The sequence below is a fragment of the Silene latifolia genome, chromosome Y (genome assembly GCF_048544455.1).
Source record: "Silene latifolia isolate original U9 population chromosome Y, ASM4854445v1, whole genome shotgun sequence".
NCBI classification, from domain to species: domain Eukaryota; kingdom Viridiplantae; phylum Streptophyta; class Magnoliopsida; order Caryophyllales; family Caryophyllaceae; genus Silene; species Silene latifolia.
The window spans coordinates 258,511,975-258,529,090 of NC_133538.1; positions in this window are offsets into that span (position 1 = coordinate 258,511,975).

Sequence of the window (17,116 nt, forward strand, 5' to 3'; positions counted from 1 at the left end):
AAACATCCTTAAGTACCTACGGAGGACTAAGGATAGGGTATTGACTTATGGAGGAGATACTAAGCTATGCGCAATCGGTTACGCAGATGCTAGCTTCCAAATGGATCGAGATGACTCAAAATCTTAGTCCGGGTTCCTCTTTACTCTTAATGGTGCTGCGGTCAGCTAGAAGAGTTCCAAATAGAGTGTTGTAGCAGATTCTACTACTGAATCCGAGTACTATGCCGCTTCGGAAGCAGCAAAGGAAGCTATATGGATGCGTTAATTCTTACAAGGACTTACGATAGTTCCTAGTTCGAATTGTGGGATTTATCTGTATGCATCCCTTTAAATTTAAGGATTATAACGAATAATAAAGTGATGATTACGAGTAATAAAACTAAATTGCATAAACAATAGCATAAAGGATTAAGAAACAACCTTCGGTCCTAGCAAATTCGGTCTAAGAACATTATCGCAATGATATTCGCCTCTTAGTTGCACCCAAGACGATATGAGAAATGCCCTTAACTTGTTTGCTAGAATCAATCCACCAAAAATTAACTGATTAATTAGGTTTTTGTGTTTTTAGATGAGAGGCAAAGAAAATGAGTTAGAATGAAATTAGGTTAGAAAAATCACCACTCATCCCTCTTAAACCGTGTATGAGGTATATTAGGGTAGATTTTTCATTCTAATTTATTCGGCCCAAATCCCGAAATAGCAAGGAGTATAATCTCCTTATTTTCGGTTATTCCAAAATGTAAAAATGTGTTAAATATAAATTGTCATCTAGTGAGGATCGAACCCATGACCTCTTGGTTTGAGTACCCTCACTATTACCACTATGACACATTCATCTTGTTGATATTAAATATAACCGATTACATTTAATTACGAATTAACATATTAATTCGTCCAAGCTAACATTACATACATTTAATTAAATATAACGTATTATATTCAATTTTACGAATTGACAGTTAATTCGCCTCAACTAATATTATTTAATCTTCATTAAATAATTGTCTCATCAACACATTGACTAACTGTTTAGTCATATAAGACATCAATGTGATTATATTTCTATAGGTGTGACCTTTAGGGACCAGTTGATCACCGCCATTTGTATGATAATAACGTCAAACTTTCTAGGAAGCCAACCGTTATTAGGTAATCGTTAATCAACTGATTAAAATATGAAGTATACCCTTTTGAACCTGTAAGAGATTTACAAATGTTATCACACTAATTTGTGGAGGACACAAGCTCCAACAAACTCCCACTTGTCCTCACAAGTGTATGTGCGATAACCGATTCTCATTTCCTAAAATTTCTCCCACTCAATGTAAAACAATTTGCAAATTCCATATTCACAAAGGTCGGATTTTACATGTAATCTGCATCAAGAGTAGTTTCCCCGACTAGAGAGTAATTTAACTGATAAATGAATCAACATTCGAGCATGGCCATGCATTTCAGTTACAACACATCGAGTGGCCCTGAGAAATAACTATACCTGATAAGGGTTGGATTTTTTCCTTAACTCCGATCCTGCTGATGTAAGCACAGTATGAAATGACACAGAAAAAATCTACTTAGCCTCCATTTACGGCAGACCGTGAGAAAGAAACCAAAGTCACCCAAAACCTGCCTCAATCTCAAGAGACAGTCGATAGTCAAAACAATCGAAGCTAGGAACACAATGGACGTCCAATCCATGACCCGGCACCGAATGTTTTTAAACATTTAGGACTCCATTACGTTGTCATAAAAATTTGTCCTACGATGTATCGTTATAATCTCATATTTGTGAACGATCAGTCAACCGTTTGACTTATGGCTCGTTGAACCCACCATCAATCGACTGCACAATATAATAGCCAGAGTTATCAGCTCTTGGAGGCGATTGCGGACCAAAACTAATATAATGTAACTCAGTTCATTTTGTGGCGTTCAATGTTGTCAGTACAATCCACATGAAAAAAAAAATATTATATAATAAAACGATGAAGTTATAAATAGTATATGAAACGATAATGTATCAAATTCATAATCAACTACTACAACTCAGGAACACGTTTAATTCCCATGGAAATGACTTGCCCTACATGCTTATCATAATTCAACGGTTTAGTGAGAGGATCCGTGATGTTATTATCCGTCGCAATCTTGTCTATCACTATGTCCTCTTGCTCCACATAATCACGGATCAGGTGAGCTTTCCGATGTACATGTCTAGACTTGTTGCTACACTTTGGCTCCTTAGCCTGGAAGATGGCACCTCTATTGTCACAATAGATGGTGATTGGGTCATTCGAACTCGGAACTTTCGTAAGTCCTTGTAAGAATTGACGCATCCATATCGCTTCCTTAGCTGCCTCCGAAGCGGCATAGTACTTGATTCGAAGAGTAGAATGCCACAAAGACTGTTTGGAACTCTTCCAGCTGACTGCAGCACCATTAAGAGTGAAGACGAACCCGGGCTGAGATTTTGAATCATCTCGATCCGTTTGGAAGCTAGCATCTGCGTAACCGATTGCGCATAGCTTAGTATCTCCTCCATAAGTCAATACCCAATCCTTAGTCCTCCGTAGGTACTTGAGGATATTTTTAACAGCTATCCAGTGTGTTTCACCTGGATTGCCTTGGTACCGACTCGTCATACTCAATGCATATGCCACGTCTGGACGTGTGAATATCATGGCATACATGATCGATCCTATTGCAGATGCATAAGGAATACGAATCATGCGTTCAACCCCTTCAGGCGTCATGGGTGAATGAGACTTGCTCAACTGCATCCCAGACGTCATTGCAAGGGTCCCCTTCTTAGAGTTGGTCATGGTGAACATCTCAAGTATCTTATCCAAATAAGACTCCTGACTAAGTGATAACGTCCGTCGTGATCTATCTCGGTAGATACGGATTCCCAAAATGCATTGTGCCTCACCCAGATCTTTCATCTGGAAATGGTTCTTCAACCATCCTTTAACCGAAGATAGGAGAGGAATGTCATTCCCAATCAAGAGTATGTCATCGACATACAATATTAAGAATAAAATCTTGCTCCCACTCTACTTGATATATAAGCATGGTTCCTCGACCGATCGAGAAAAACCATACTCTTTTATCACCTAGTACGATGATTCCAACTCCGAGAAGCTTGCTTAAGTCCATAAATGGAACGCTTAAGCTTACATACTTTCTTAGGATGTTCAGGATCTATGAAACCTTCGGGTTGCACCATGTACAACTCTTCCTCCAAATAACCATTTAAGAAGGCAGTTTTCACATCCATTTGCCAAATTTCATAATCATGAAAAGCGGCAATCGCTAAGATTATCCGAATGGAACGTAACATGACTACGGGTGCAAAAATTTCATCATAATGCAATCCGTGCACTTGAGTGAAACCTTTTGCCACAAGTCGTGCCTTATAGGTATTTGGTTGCGCGTCTACATAATGCTTTATTTTGTAAAGCCATTTGCACTGTAGAGGTTTTACCTTATTAGGTAAATCATCTAGATCCCATACGTTATTCTCATACATGGAGTCCATCTCGGATTGCATGGCTTCGAGCCATAGCTTTGAGTCGGAAGAGGCCATAGCACCTTTATAGGTTGCGGGTTCATTACTCTCTAGGAGTAAAACGTCATTCTCCTCGACCATACCAATGTATTTGTCCGGAGGATTAGAGACTCTACCCGACCTCCTAGGGTCCTCAGGAATATTGACCGTGTCATCTGTTGGAGGAACAACTTCCTCTATCCGTTCCTCGGTTGTTGGTTCTGGAATATCCGATAGCTCGAAGGTTCTATTACTCGTCTTGTTCTCGAGAAATTCATTCTCTAAGAACGTCGAACTAGCCGCAACAAAAACTCGATGTTCGGTAGGCGAATAGAAGTAATGACCAAATGTTCCTTTTGGTTAACCTATAAAGTATGTCTTGACCGATCACGCGCCGAGCTTATCCTCGTGTCTCCACTTGACATAAGCCTCGCAACCTTAAACCCGAATAAAGGACAAGTTAGGGACCGTTCCCTTCCACATTTCGTCGGACTTCGGTTAAGTATAAGAGCAGCTGACAAAAGAGAAAAACCCCATTATGAATCAGGCACTACCGTGTGACTCATCATGGATCGAACCATATCAAGTAAGGTTCAATTTCTCCATTCGGACACACCATTCAATTGAGGTGTTCCAGGTGGAGTTAACTACAAAACGATTCCACAGTCTTTCAGGTGTTGATCAAACTCATTTGAAAGATATTCACCACCCCAATCTGAACAGAGTGATTTAACCTTTTTACTCAGTTGGTTCTGTACCCTGTTATAGTATTTCTTGAATTTCTCAAAGGACTCACTTTTATGCTTCATTAAGTAGACATATCCGTATCTACATAAATCGTCCGTGAAAGTGATAAAATATCTATAGCCATCTCTAGCGGTAATTGACATAGGTCCATAAACATCAGTATGTATGAGTCCTAATAGGTCACTAGCGCGCATTCCAACACCTTTGAAGGAAATTCGAGTCATCTTGCCAATGAGACATGATTCATACGTGCCATATGTAGAAAAATCGAATGCGGGAATAGTCCCATTATCGATGAGTTTCTTCACGCGTTTCTCATTTATGTGTCCCATTCGACAATGCCATAGATAGGTTTGATCTTTGTCACCAACCTTTATTTTTTTATTATTCACGTGTAATACTTCTGTGGTTTAGTCTAAGATGTAAATTCCATTCATGGAAACTGCTTTGCCATAAATCATTTCATTGAAAGAGAAAATACAGCTATTATCCTTTATTGAAAATGCAAAACCGTCTTTAGCAAGTACGGAAACTGAAATAATGTTCTTAGACAAACTGGGTACATAGTAACAGTTATATAAAAATAACTCAAAACCACTAGGGAGCTGGATTACGTATGTTCCCTTCAAGACAGCAGTAACTCGTGCTCCATTCCCGACTCGCAGGTCCACATCACCCTTTTCGAGAGGTATGATGTTCTTTAGGCCCTGCAAATGATTACACGACGCGGCCTGCTTTGATGTCCTCACGGTACACGGGACAATTCCTCCTCCAATGTCCAGTCTTGTGACAATGGTGGCACTCAATGTCACCGCCCTTGCTCTTTGCCTTGCCATGTGCACCACTAGTCTCACCAGGCGCACTCTTACCGTTTCCTGGCTTTTTAAACTTTGGCTTACCTACAGCTAGGTCGCCATGAGCCTTGCCCTTACCTTTACCCTTGTTGTAAATCGTGAGAACATCCTGTTTCATGCTCCCACTCAATTTCATATCCTTCTCAGCCTGTACGAGAAGAGAGTGTAGCTCATGAGGACGCTTTTTCAAATCATTCATGTAGTAGTTAGCCCTGAAAAGGGTAAAACCATCGTGAAGAGAATGAAGCATTCGGTCTATGACAATGCTCTCACTGATTTTACAATCAAGTGCCTCCAGCTTCTCAACATTCTCAATCATGTGAAGAATGTGTGGGCTAACCGATTGGCCCTTCTAGAGTTTCGCATCAAAGAAGCGACAGGTATGCTCATTAGTAACGATTCTCGGTGCTTTTGAGAACTCGTTAGTGAGCGTGATGAAAATCTAGTTTGCACCCTAAGCAATGAAGCGTCTCTGCAAATTGGTTTCCATTGCAAAGATGAGTACGTTCTTTATCGCACCCGCTTCCATAACGAATTTGCTATAAGCAATTGACTCGTTGACTCCTGCATTGGGGTATGGGTTTACCGGTATTGGCTCAATTAAGTACTTGAGCTTACCATCAGCAATGGCAGCATTCCGTAGTGCTGCCTCCCAGTCCGCAAAGATGGACCCATCATTCTTCAGTCGCGTGGAGTGATTCATGTGGTCCATGAAAGCTTTCAGCCAGGACTCGCGTCCAAGTGTGGCACTAGGCATTGGGATTGCGTTATTTCCAGCCATTTAGTTGTAATAGTATTATCAAAATATACGTGTTCTAACTTGCGAGAAGAAGAATAAAAAAAATAAGCATGTGCATCGTTTATGATTTTTAAGTCTAATAAACTACTGTCATAACACGAAGACTCAAAACATTTATACAATTGACCTCCCTCAAGAATTATATAAATGATCCCAAGACTCAATTATCTGCAAATTCATAAGCTAACCTTTTAGCTAATTCTACCGTTAGAATTCTTGGTCAATAAATTTCTGTAAATACTATCTTTTGTCCATCATAATCACGAGAAACTCTTCGGACTATGATGTTGAGGTAAACTAAGTCAACACGACTACTTACCCAACGTAGAAGGGGTCATATTATGCCTCCCGACGAAGAAGGGATTCATAGTTGTTTGCCCTTATAAAGGCTAATCTCAATTTCCGTTTTAGAGGAAGATCCCATCAACTTAATTTAGATTCATTTTAAGTGAAATAATATCTAGCATGCGAGAATGAATAAGCTAAGGTGATGGCTTTATAAAGTATGCGACATCTGTATGTCCATGAAAACTAACATACAATCTATATGAGTCAATTTTCATGCATTTTAGTAGTAGGTGGTTTGGTTTTAGGCGGAATATGATGCATAAACTATCATGTGAATGTAAAGCAATATGAATGAAAACGTAAAACAATAAAAGTCCTAGTGTGGCCTATCCTATCAAAATGAACATTAAATACAAGTTTGGAATCCATCCTTGGACCCGAGAAGCTTGTCTTGATGTTCCATCTTGATCCATGTAGCGGGAGTGAGCTCCAATCTCCATCTTTAGTCTTCTTTTGAAAAATACAATAAATAAAATTTACATAATAAACCTATTTATTACATTCTAATTTCAAAACCCAAAACTAAAGAAAAAAATAAAGGAGATTCGAAATCTCATAATTACATAAAAATTATGTTTCCTTCATTACCAAAACATAATTAACTAAGGTCACGCTAAGTATTACAAATTACAACCGATTGCAAAAAAAACGTAAATTAAACCATTCAATCGATTCATTCAACTAAAATAAAATGCATCAACTAAAATAAATTAAACATGCAAGACATAATTCTTTAATTCTTTAATTATGTAGATTAATTTTCCAAACCACCTATTTAAAAAGAAATTAAGTGACAATTCCTCAATTAATCACATTAATTTCAATCTTAATTCATATTAAACTTGTAATATGGATTTAATCCATCAATATTTTAAACTACTTTAAAATAATTAGGTATCTCAAAATTGTGAACCGTTTCACAACAATTAATCATACATTGTAAAGGTAATGTATAATTAATATTGGCCAAAACAAACAAAAACAAAATCCTTTTTTTATATGTCTCGGCTAAACCAAGAAAAAAAACAAGCCCTTTTATTTTCGGCAAAAACAGCAAGAACCAAACAAAACAGCCTGTTTCTCATATTGTTCACGGTTTCTATCTGTAAAAAACCGAAACAAGACAAAAAATTTTTTTTAAAAAAAAAAACTGTCCTCTGTGAACAGTAACGTGACGTGAACAGTAAGGGAAAAAAAATTCTTTTCTCGGATGCTTTTCAAATCGGCATAAACAAAAACATCTGCAAAAAAACTTTAATCGGTTTTTCAGGAAAAACCGAAAGGAAAAAAAAACAGATTTTTTTTTTAATAATAATATTGTTAATCCGTGAACAGTAACATGACGGAAGGGAAAAAAAATTCCACGGCTAAACAAAAATCCAGCCGATAATATATTTTTTTCGCAAACCCTAATTATTGTTTACAAACAACTTTATGAAAATCATCAAAATTAAAATTCGTGGCTTTGGCTCTGATACCACTTGTGGGATTTATCTGTATGCATCCCTTTAAATTTAAGGATCATAACGAATAATAAAGTGATGATTACGAGTCATAAAACTAAATTGCATAAACAATAGCATAAAGGATTAAGAAACAACCTTCGGTCCTAGCAAATTCGGTCTAAGAACAATATCGCAATGATATTTGCCTATTAGTTGCACCCAAGACGATATGAGAAATGCCCTTAAATTGTTTCCTAGAATCGACCCACCAAAAATAAACTGATTAATTAGGTTTTTGTGTTTTTAGATGAGAGGCAAAGAAAATGAGTGTTAGGCCCAAAATCTGGATATGGGCTGGTCTGGGGCAGCAGATCTGGGAGCGTTGAGGGACGCAGGGCGTGAGGAAGCCAGGGTGACAAAATCAGCACAACAGCGTAGGACGTGGGCTTTGTTCTGCGTGGAAGAAGCATGTGAGAGTCCAACCTCTTACCATATCCAAAGAAGGAAAGTCCTACTCGGTGTCAAATTAGGAATAACTTGGTGGAAAAGCAAGAAACCCTAGCTCATCGAGCTCCCCTATATAAAGAGCCTCAATGCAAAGAAGAGGGATCATCAGAAAATACGAGAACTACACCCTAGCATTCATAGCAAACGTACGAACTGTATTTCCTCCCGAATTATAGTGAAAATATTGGTGGGATTTCGTTCCCTTCGCGGTTGTTTCCCACATCGGGTTTTCCGCGTCACCAAAATCGCTTGTGTTCTTTATTTACGTTGCACATACAGGTTAACATACAACAATCGATCAAATCATAATACAGACCTAACGCTAAGACCACTTTACCCTAAATTGGTAGAAATTTATCAAAACAGTTTGGCGCCCACCGTGGGGCATAGTTGTCGTCTTCGTTAGCTAGTCTACTCAGCAACCAAAGCATGTCCGGACACAAGGAAACCAACTTAGGCAGCACCAGCGGTGCCCCAGCAACACAGATACCCCCCTCGACGGCGACACAGGCATCATCTCCCTCGGCAGCAGCGGCAGTACGTACAACTTCGGTTCAGACCACCACTGCTGCTCAGATACCAGCGGTCAAACAAAGTCAAAGTTCTCAGGCAGCAGCAAGCCCATCTTCGAGGAGGACACAGACTAGAGACCCAAGATTCGTTCAGGGACGGCAGGGAGTCACACAGTCTGAAAGAGGAACACAACCTAGGCAACAGATTCAGGCTCCTACGAGTCCCACCAACATTATGATAAGCGGGCTGGACACATTAGCCAGGACAATCAGGACTATGCAGAGCGAAAATAGAAGCATGAAATCTCAGATGGAAAAGGATAATAACCTCCTCCGAGCACAGATCAACGAGTTGAGGAGCCATGCCGCTAGTTCGGCCCCTTGGACGCAAGAAGACAGGTCTGGGAGGCCAGCAGGAGAAAGTGGGGACCGAAGGCAGACACGGGTATTACCACGCGAAGTAGCACTCAGGCTGGACATGGACACAACACCACAGCAAAGAGGAGGACTGGTCCCAACAGGACTTGGGGCATTAACACCAGATGAGGAGCCAGCACGTCAAGAGCCTACACCCACATCAGGCGCAGAGGGACATCAGAGGAGCAGGGCTACATTGCGGTCCCAATGACCAGGACGCCAGCCATGAATCAAGTTGAATATATCTGGGGAGGCACCCTGGCGGTAGCAGTGTCGCAGATACGCCAAACAACAGTCTTAGAACAGCAAAACTTCGCACGAGGAGCAGAACATCAGTCACATGAGCATCAGCGACCCACCGGAAGAGAGACATACATAGAACAACAATACCAGGAACTACGGAGCCTCCTACGGAGGGTCCCAGGAATTCCTTTGCCTACGAAGATGGCTGCACCAGAAGGCTACGCTGACTCACCGTTTACTGACGATGTAGCCACCGTGGCCTTACCAAAAGGATTTAGCGTACCAACGATGAATCTCTTCGATGGAACCACAGACCCTTGCGATCACATTAGTCAATTCAAGCAGAAAATGATGGTTACCACTGCCACGGGAACCTCGAAAGAGGCATGTATGTGTAAAGGATTTGGTTCAACCTTAACCGGAGCAGCATTACAGTGGTTCGTCGGCCTGCCTAATGGGACCATATCTTCATTCGCCGATTTGGTCAACGCGTTCAATCAGCAGTTCTCCAACAGCTGGAGAACACCCAAGCAGCCAAGTGATCTATACAGGATCGTTCAGGAGATAGGTGAATCAATCAAAGATTACGTAGCCAGGTTCAATGCAGAAAAAGTCTCCATACGAGGCTGCGATATGTCCACTGCCATCAACGCCTTCAGGCAGGGCCTGGATACGGAATCAAACCTCTACAAAGAATTAACGATCTATCCTTGTGAGAGGTTTGAAGAAGTCCAGCAAAGAGCTACAGCGGCATTAAGGTTAGAAGAAGACATACAGGCTCGAAAGGGAGTAACAAACTTCGACAAGCCAAGTAGGAAATTCACAACAGAAAAGAAAGATGAACGAGCTAAGCCATACAGCAGACCCAATATCAGCAGAATAACAGAAAAAACTCAGCAAATTGATGACTCTCGACATCCTCCTAAGCTATCAGAGTACGGATTCAAAATGGGAATGGAAGGGTTGCTGAAAGCACTCAGAAGCCTGGGTGATCAGGTGAGGTGGCCAAAGCCTCCCACTCAGGATCGACCCAACGACGACAGAGACAGCAGCAAAAGATGGAATGGCATCAGGACATAGGTCACTGGACAGAAGACTGCTACAGGTTGCGAAAGGAAGTAAAGTTCCAGGTACGCAAGGGAAACTTGGACCGCCTGTTATCACGTGGGGGCAAGCAGGACAGGAGGGAAGCAGCAAATCAAGTGCTTCCTTCTGCTCCACCCATATGCAAGAAAATTATTATCGTGATAATAGGCAGATCCGAGCTATCAGGTTTGACATATTCCACCGCTAAGAGGAAAGCCATCGGAAGTAAAGGGGATCATCCAGAATCTTCATACAGGGTAAGCCAGAGTAATTTACCCCCGGTAACTTTCGACGAGACTGACATAGAAAGCGGTGCAGAGCAACATGACGATGCCCTAACTATAACGTTATCCATTGGCAATTGCACCGTACGAAAAGCATTAGTGGATACAGGAAGCTCTGTGAATCTCATCATGCTCGAAACCCTCAAAACCATGGGTTTTGATAAAGAGAACCTGATGAAGAAATCTGTGCCCCTGGTAGGATTCAGTGGTGAAACTACGCATTCAGTGGGTGAGATAACTATCCCAACATATATTGAAGGAGTTAATAAACTAGTGAGATACCTAGTCATTGAGGGTCCAACCACCTACAATGTGATACTAGGAAGACCATGTATGCATCAGATGAAGGCGGTGCCCTCAACATATCACCAATGTCTCAAGTTCCCAACGCCATGGGGTACGGTCACAGTAAAAGGAGATCGAGAGGAATCCAGAAACTGCTACGCACAAGCCCTCAAAGCTACAACCAAGCTCCCCTCATAGCAATTACAGGACCGGGGCACCTCGACAGGATACAAGAAGCCTCCCTCAGAGGAACTAGACCAGATACATTTGGACGAGTAACACCCGGATAGGACAGTGTTGATTGGAGCAACTTGCAGTGAAGAGTTGCGCAGCCGGCTGATTCAATTTCTGAAAACTAACATGGACTGCTTCTCTTGGTCCCACAATGATATGATAGGTATAGACCCATCTGTTATTTCACATAAGCTAAGCGTGAACCCAAGCTGCACCCCTGTACAGCAGAAGAGAAGAAAATTTGCGACGGAACGAAATGAGGTCATTAACAAAGAAGTAGAGAGTCTCTTGGCAGCAGATAAAATTAGGGAAGTTAGCTACCCTGAATGGCTTTCTAATGTGATAGTTGTGCCCAAGAAGAACGGCAAATGGAGGGTGTGCGTAGACTTCACAGATTTAAACAAAGCTTGTCCCAAGGACCCCTTTCCACAGCCACATATCAATGCAATGGTGGACGCTATTGCGGGACACGAGATACTCACTTTCCTCGATGCCTGGAGCGGTTATAACCAGATCAAGATGCATCCACAAGATCAAGAGAAAACAGCATTCATGTCGGAAAGAGGCATATATTGTTACAAGGTCATGAACTTTAGCCTAAAGAACGCAGGGTCCACTTATCAACGGTTGGTAAATAAAATGTTCAAGCAGCAAATAGGAAAGACCATGGAAGTATACATAGACGACATGGTAGTGAAGTCCAAAAAAGCAGAAATGCACATGGAGCACTTGGCAGACACCTTCCAGATGTTAAGAGAGTTTAAAATGAAACTTAATCCATCCAAGTGCTCGTTTGGGGTATCTTCAGGAAAATTCTTAGGGTATATGGTGACCCAGAGGGGAATTGAAGCAAGCAAAGAACAGATAAGAGCAATACTCCAGCTGGAATCACCCCAGAACCAAAGGACGTGCAAAGGCAGGCAGGGAAGGTGGCGGCCCTAAATAGGTTCATATCAAGGGCCTCGGATAGGTGCAAGCTGTTCTATGATATATTGAGGAAGAGTCAGATATTCGAATGGACTGAGGAACATGAAAAAACATTCGCAGAACTCAAAAGCTACCTTAGCACGCCACCACTACTTGCAAAACCAGAGCAGGGAGAGCCATTATTCTTGTACCTGTCAGTCACGGAAGCAGCTGTAAGCGCGGTCTTGGTCAAAGAACAGGAAGGAGTGCAGCATCCCATATATTACATTAGCAAGTCTCTGCCATTGGGAAATGCGCGGGCAAACTCGGACAGCTCCTCCTCCAGATTCCAGGATGTGTGCCTCCCCTCGGTATAAGCACAGATGCAATCAATCCGCCCCTCGAAAGCGGTGTAGGCTCCCACATTTTTGGCTAGCTCATCCATCTCCTCAGCACGGGCCTCCGCCTTTGTCAGCCCAGAAGTCAGAACGCAGTTAGCTTCCTGCGTCCTCGCCAACTGATCTTTAGCTGCCTCCTTCTCTTGTAGAGCCACATAGAGCTGTTCCCTCTGTTTGGCGCAGGTAGCTGTGAGCTCCTTATTCTTCCCCACGGAAGCCAGGCACTCAACCTTGGCTCTCTACAGCATCTTGCGAAGATAGAGAGATGATTGAAGAGCCTGCAATAAAGAAGACCGAGAATCAGGAAAGCACAGGGGCAGAGAAAGAAAGGAGACAGTGAAAGAAGACTCACAAGGAAGCAGTGTTCAGCAGCCACGTCAATCATCTCCTGGGGGGCAGTCGAGGCAAATGCCCTAGAGCAAGCCGGAGTCAGGAACCTTTCCAGCGCAGACCAGTAGTTGGCCTGATCAGCATCCCCAAAGTTAGCAGGAAGGCGCAACAGCAGCTCGTCAACATGGATAGGGGACCCAGGCGCACGCGATATTGGAGTCACTTCGATAGGCTCTGGAGCAGGCCTAGATGAGGATCTCCTTCTTGAGGAGGCAGGGGAGTTAGAGGAATCGGCAGTTCTTTTCCTGGCATGGCGCATCAGGATCTCAGAGGCAGATGGTCTAGCACTTCCTGCAGGGGCACAAGAACGCAAGGGATCAGAATAAAAAACCAATGGGTTAAGAGGTTCTTAAAAATTGAAGGGTGTTTACCAGAAGACATGGTTTCTTCAGTAGCGGAGTCGGTTAAGCCAGAGAGCAGAAGGGGAAACAGTCTACGGTCTTCAGGGGTGGAAAAGAGCTTGGCAACAGAAGTATCCTCGTCCTCGGATTTCTCAGGGTTCTTGAGTTCTGCATCAGATCAAAGAGTAATAACAGTGAGTGACAAGAGCAATCAAGAATGGACATGAAAAATATACTTACTCTTAGCGAAAATCCAGTGCTAGAACAAGTAATCAGCGTGGATGGGGAGAGAATCAAGCTTGACATAGAAAAAATCCTCATACCACCCGTCGTCCTTCCCTTTAGCAGCCGACTGGAGGAAGTTTTCAGTCTTCCTCACGGCCCTGAAAGTATATTGGCCATGCCCCAATGACCGACACTCAAACCTACGGGCCAGATCTGATAATCCGATTTCAGTGCCCAGGCTGTTGTTCAGAGCAACGGTGGACAAGAGGATTCTCCATGCATAGGGGGCGATTTGGGCCATGGGTAGGGAGTTCAGACGGATGAACTCTTGAATCATGAAGGGAAAAGGGAATCTAAGGCCAAGGGCGAAGGGGTAAGTGTATAAGCAGATCCACCCCGCACGAAAGGCGTCTGCTTTCTGACCAGGATTGGGGATGAGGATCACCACATCATCACCCAATCCAAGCAGGGCTTTGATCCTAGGGATATCCTCTTGGGTTAGGTGGGAGTCGCCGGAATGCGGTCTTTTGAGAACTCCCTGTGAAGGGAAGTCATCGTTTTCGAGGTCGATGGTGGTGGAGGAGGATGACGTTAAATGGGTCTTTGCCATGATAAACAAGGAGAGAGAAGCAGAAGTACCTGAGAAGACAGAAGAAGGCGACGCTGGCAGTGAAAGGACGTTGAAGAAAAGGGATTTGGGGAGACGGAAATTTGAAGATTTTGAGAAAGTGAAATGATGATGAGAGAGAAGAAGGCGGACGGGTGAGATTAAATAGGAGATGGTAGTTAGGGTTTTGAAAAATGAGAATTGAAATGGAGTATGCGAGAAGTCACTCAACGATACATTGCAATTTCCCGCTCAAATAATTAGGGTTGCACTTTCGCGGAAAATTAGAGGCAAACTGTTAGGCCCAAAATCTGGATATAGGCTGGTCTGGGGCAGCAGATCTGGGAGCGTTGAGGGACGCAGGGCGTCAGGAAGCCAGGGTGACAGAATCAGCACAACAGCGTAGGACGTGGGCTTTGATCTGCGCGGAAGAAGCATGTGAGAGTCCAACCTCTTACCATATCCAAAGAAGGAAAGTCCTACTCGGTGTCAAATTAGGAATAACTTGGAGGAAACGCAAGAAACCCTAGCTCATCGAGCTCCCCTATATAAAGAGCCTCAATGCAAAGAAGAGGGATCATCAGAAAATACGAGAACTACACCCTAGCGTTCATAGCAAACGTACGAACTGTATTTCCTTCTGAATTATAGTGAAAATATTGGTGGGATTCCGTCTCCCCCCGCAGTTGTTTCCCACATCAGGTTTTCCGCGTCACCAAAATCGCTTGTGTTCTTTATTTAAGTTGCACATACAGATTAACATAAAACAATCGATCAAATCATAATACAGACCTAACGCTAAGACCACTTTAACCCTAAATTGGTAGAAATTTATCAAAACAATGAGTTAGAATGAAATTAGGTTAGAAAAATCACCACTCATCCCTCTTAAACCGTGTATGAGGTAGATTAGGGTATATTTTTCTTTCTAATTTATTCGGCCCAAATCCCGAAATAGCAAGGAGTATAATCTCCTTATTTTCGGTTATTCCAAAATGTAAAAATGTGTTAAATATAAATTGTCATCTAGTGAGGATCGAACCCATGACCTCTTGGTTTTAGTACCCTCACTATTACCACTATGACATATTCATCTTGTTGATATTAAATATAACCGATTACATTTAATTACGAATTAACATATTAATTCGTCCAAGCTAACATTACATACATTTAATTAAATATAACGTATTATATTCAATTTACGAATTGACAGTTAATTTGTCTCAACTAATATTATTTAATCTTCATTAAATAATTGTCTCATCAACACATTGACTAACTGTAAGAGATTTACAAATGTTATCACACTAATTTGTGGAGGACATAAGCTCCTACACGAATGACCCGATCACCAACTATTGTGACAATAGAGGTGCCATCTTCCAGGCTAAGGAGCTTAAGTCTAGCAACAAGTCTAGACATGTACATCGGAAGGCTCACCTGATCCGTGATTACGTGGAGCAAGAAGAGATAGTGATTGACAAGATAGCTTCGGATGACAACATCGCGGATCCTCTCACTAAACCGTTGAATTATGATAAGCATGAAGGGCACGTTATTTCCATGGGAATTAAACGTGTTCCTGAGTTGTATTAGTTGATTATGGATTTGATACACTATCATTTTCATATACTATTTATAACTTCATCGTTTTATTTCATATTTTGTTTTTCATGTCGATTGTACTGACAACATTGAACGCCATAAAGTGAACTGAATTACATTATATTTGTTTTGGTCCGTAATCGCCTACATGAGCTGATAACTCTGGCTATTATATTGTGCAGTCGATTGATGGTGGGTTCAACGAGCCATAAGTCAAACGGTTGGCTCATCGCTCAAAGATACGAGTTATAACGATACCTCGTAGGACAATTTTTGTGACAACGTAATGGAGTCCTAAATGTTTAAAAACATTCGTTCGTCCATTGTGTTCATTGTGTTCCTAGAGTTGATTCTTTTGACTATCGACTGTCTCTTGAGATTAAGGCAGTTTTTGGGTGACTTTGGTTTCTTTCTCATGGTCTGCCGTAATAGGAAGGTAAGCAGATTTTTTCTGGGTCATTTCATACTGTGCTTATATCTGCAGGATTCGAGCTGAAGAAAATATCCAACCTTTATCAGGTTTAGTTATTTCTCAGGGCCACTCGAGGAGTTGTATGTAAAATTCATGGCCATGCTCGAATGATGATTCGTTTATCAGTTAAGTTACTCTCTAGTCGGGGAAACAACTCTTGATATTGATCACTTGTAAAATATGACCTTTGTGAATACGGATTTTGCAACATGTTTTACATTGAGTGGGAGAAATTTTAGGATATGAGAATCAGTTATCGCACATACACTTGTGAGGACAAGTGGGAGTTTGTTGGAGCTTATGTCCTCCACAAATTAGTGTGATAACATTTATAAATCTCTTATAGGTTCACAAGAGTATACTTCGTATTTTATCATTTGATTAACGATTACTTAATAACGGTTGGTTTGCTAGAAAGTATGACGTTATTATCATACTGATGGCGGTGATCAACTGGTCCCTAAAAGTCACACCTAAAGGATGTGTTTGAGAGATGTGATTGTATGAATATATAATCACATTGATGCCTGACTAAAAGGTTAGTCCAAGTATTTGACTAAACAGTTAGTCAATGTGTTGATGAGACGATTATTTAATCTAATTAAATAATATTAGCTGAGACGAATTAACTGTCAATTCGTAAATTGAATATGATATGTTATATTTAATAAATGTATATAATGTTAGCTTAAACGAATTAAGATGTTAATTCGTAATTAAATGTAACCAGTTATATTTAATTAGCAAATTATAAATATGCGATATTTATAGTTAATGTATATATTATACAATATTTTCATAATATATGTTGACAGACTGGTAGTGATAAATCGACTGCAATCTGTTATAAGTGGACTT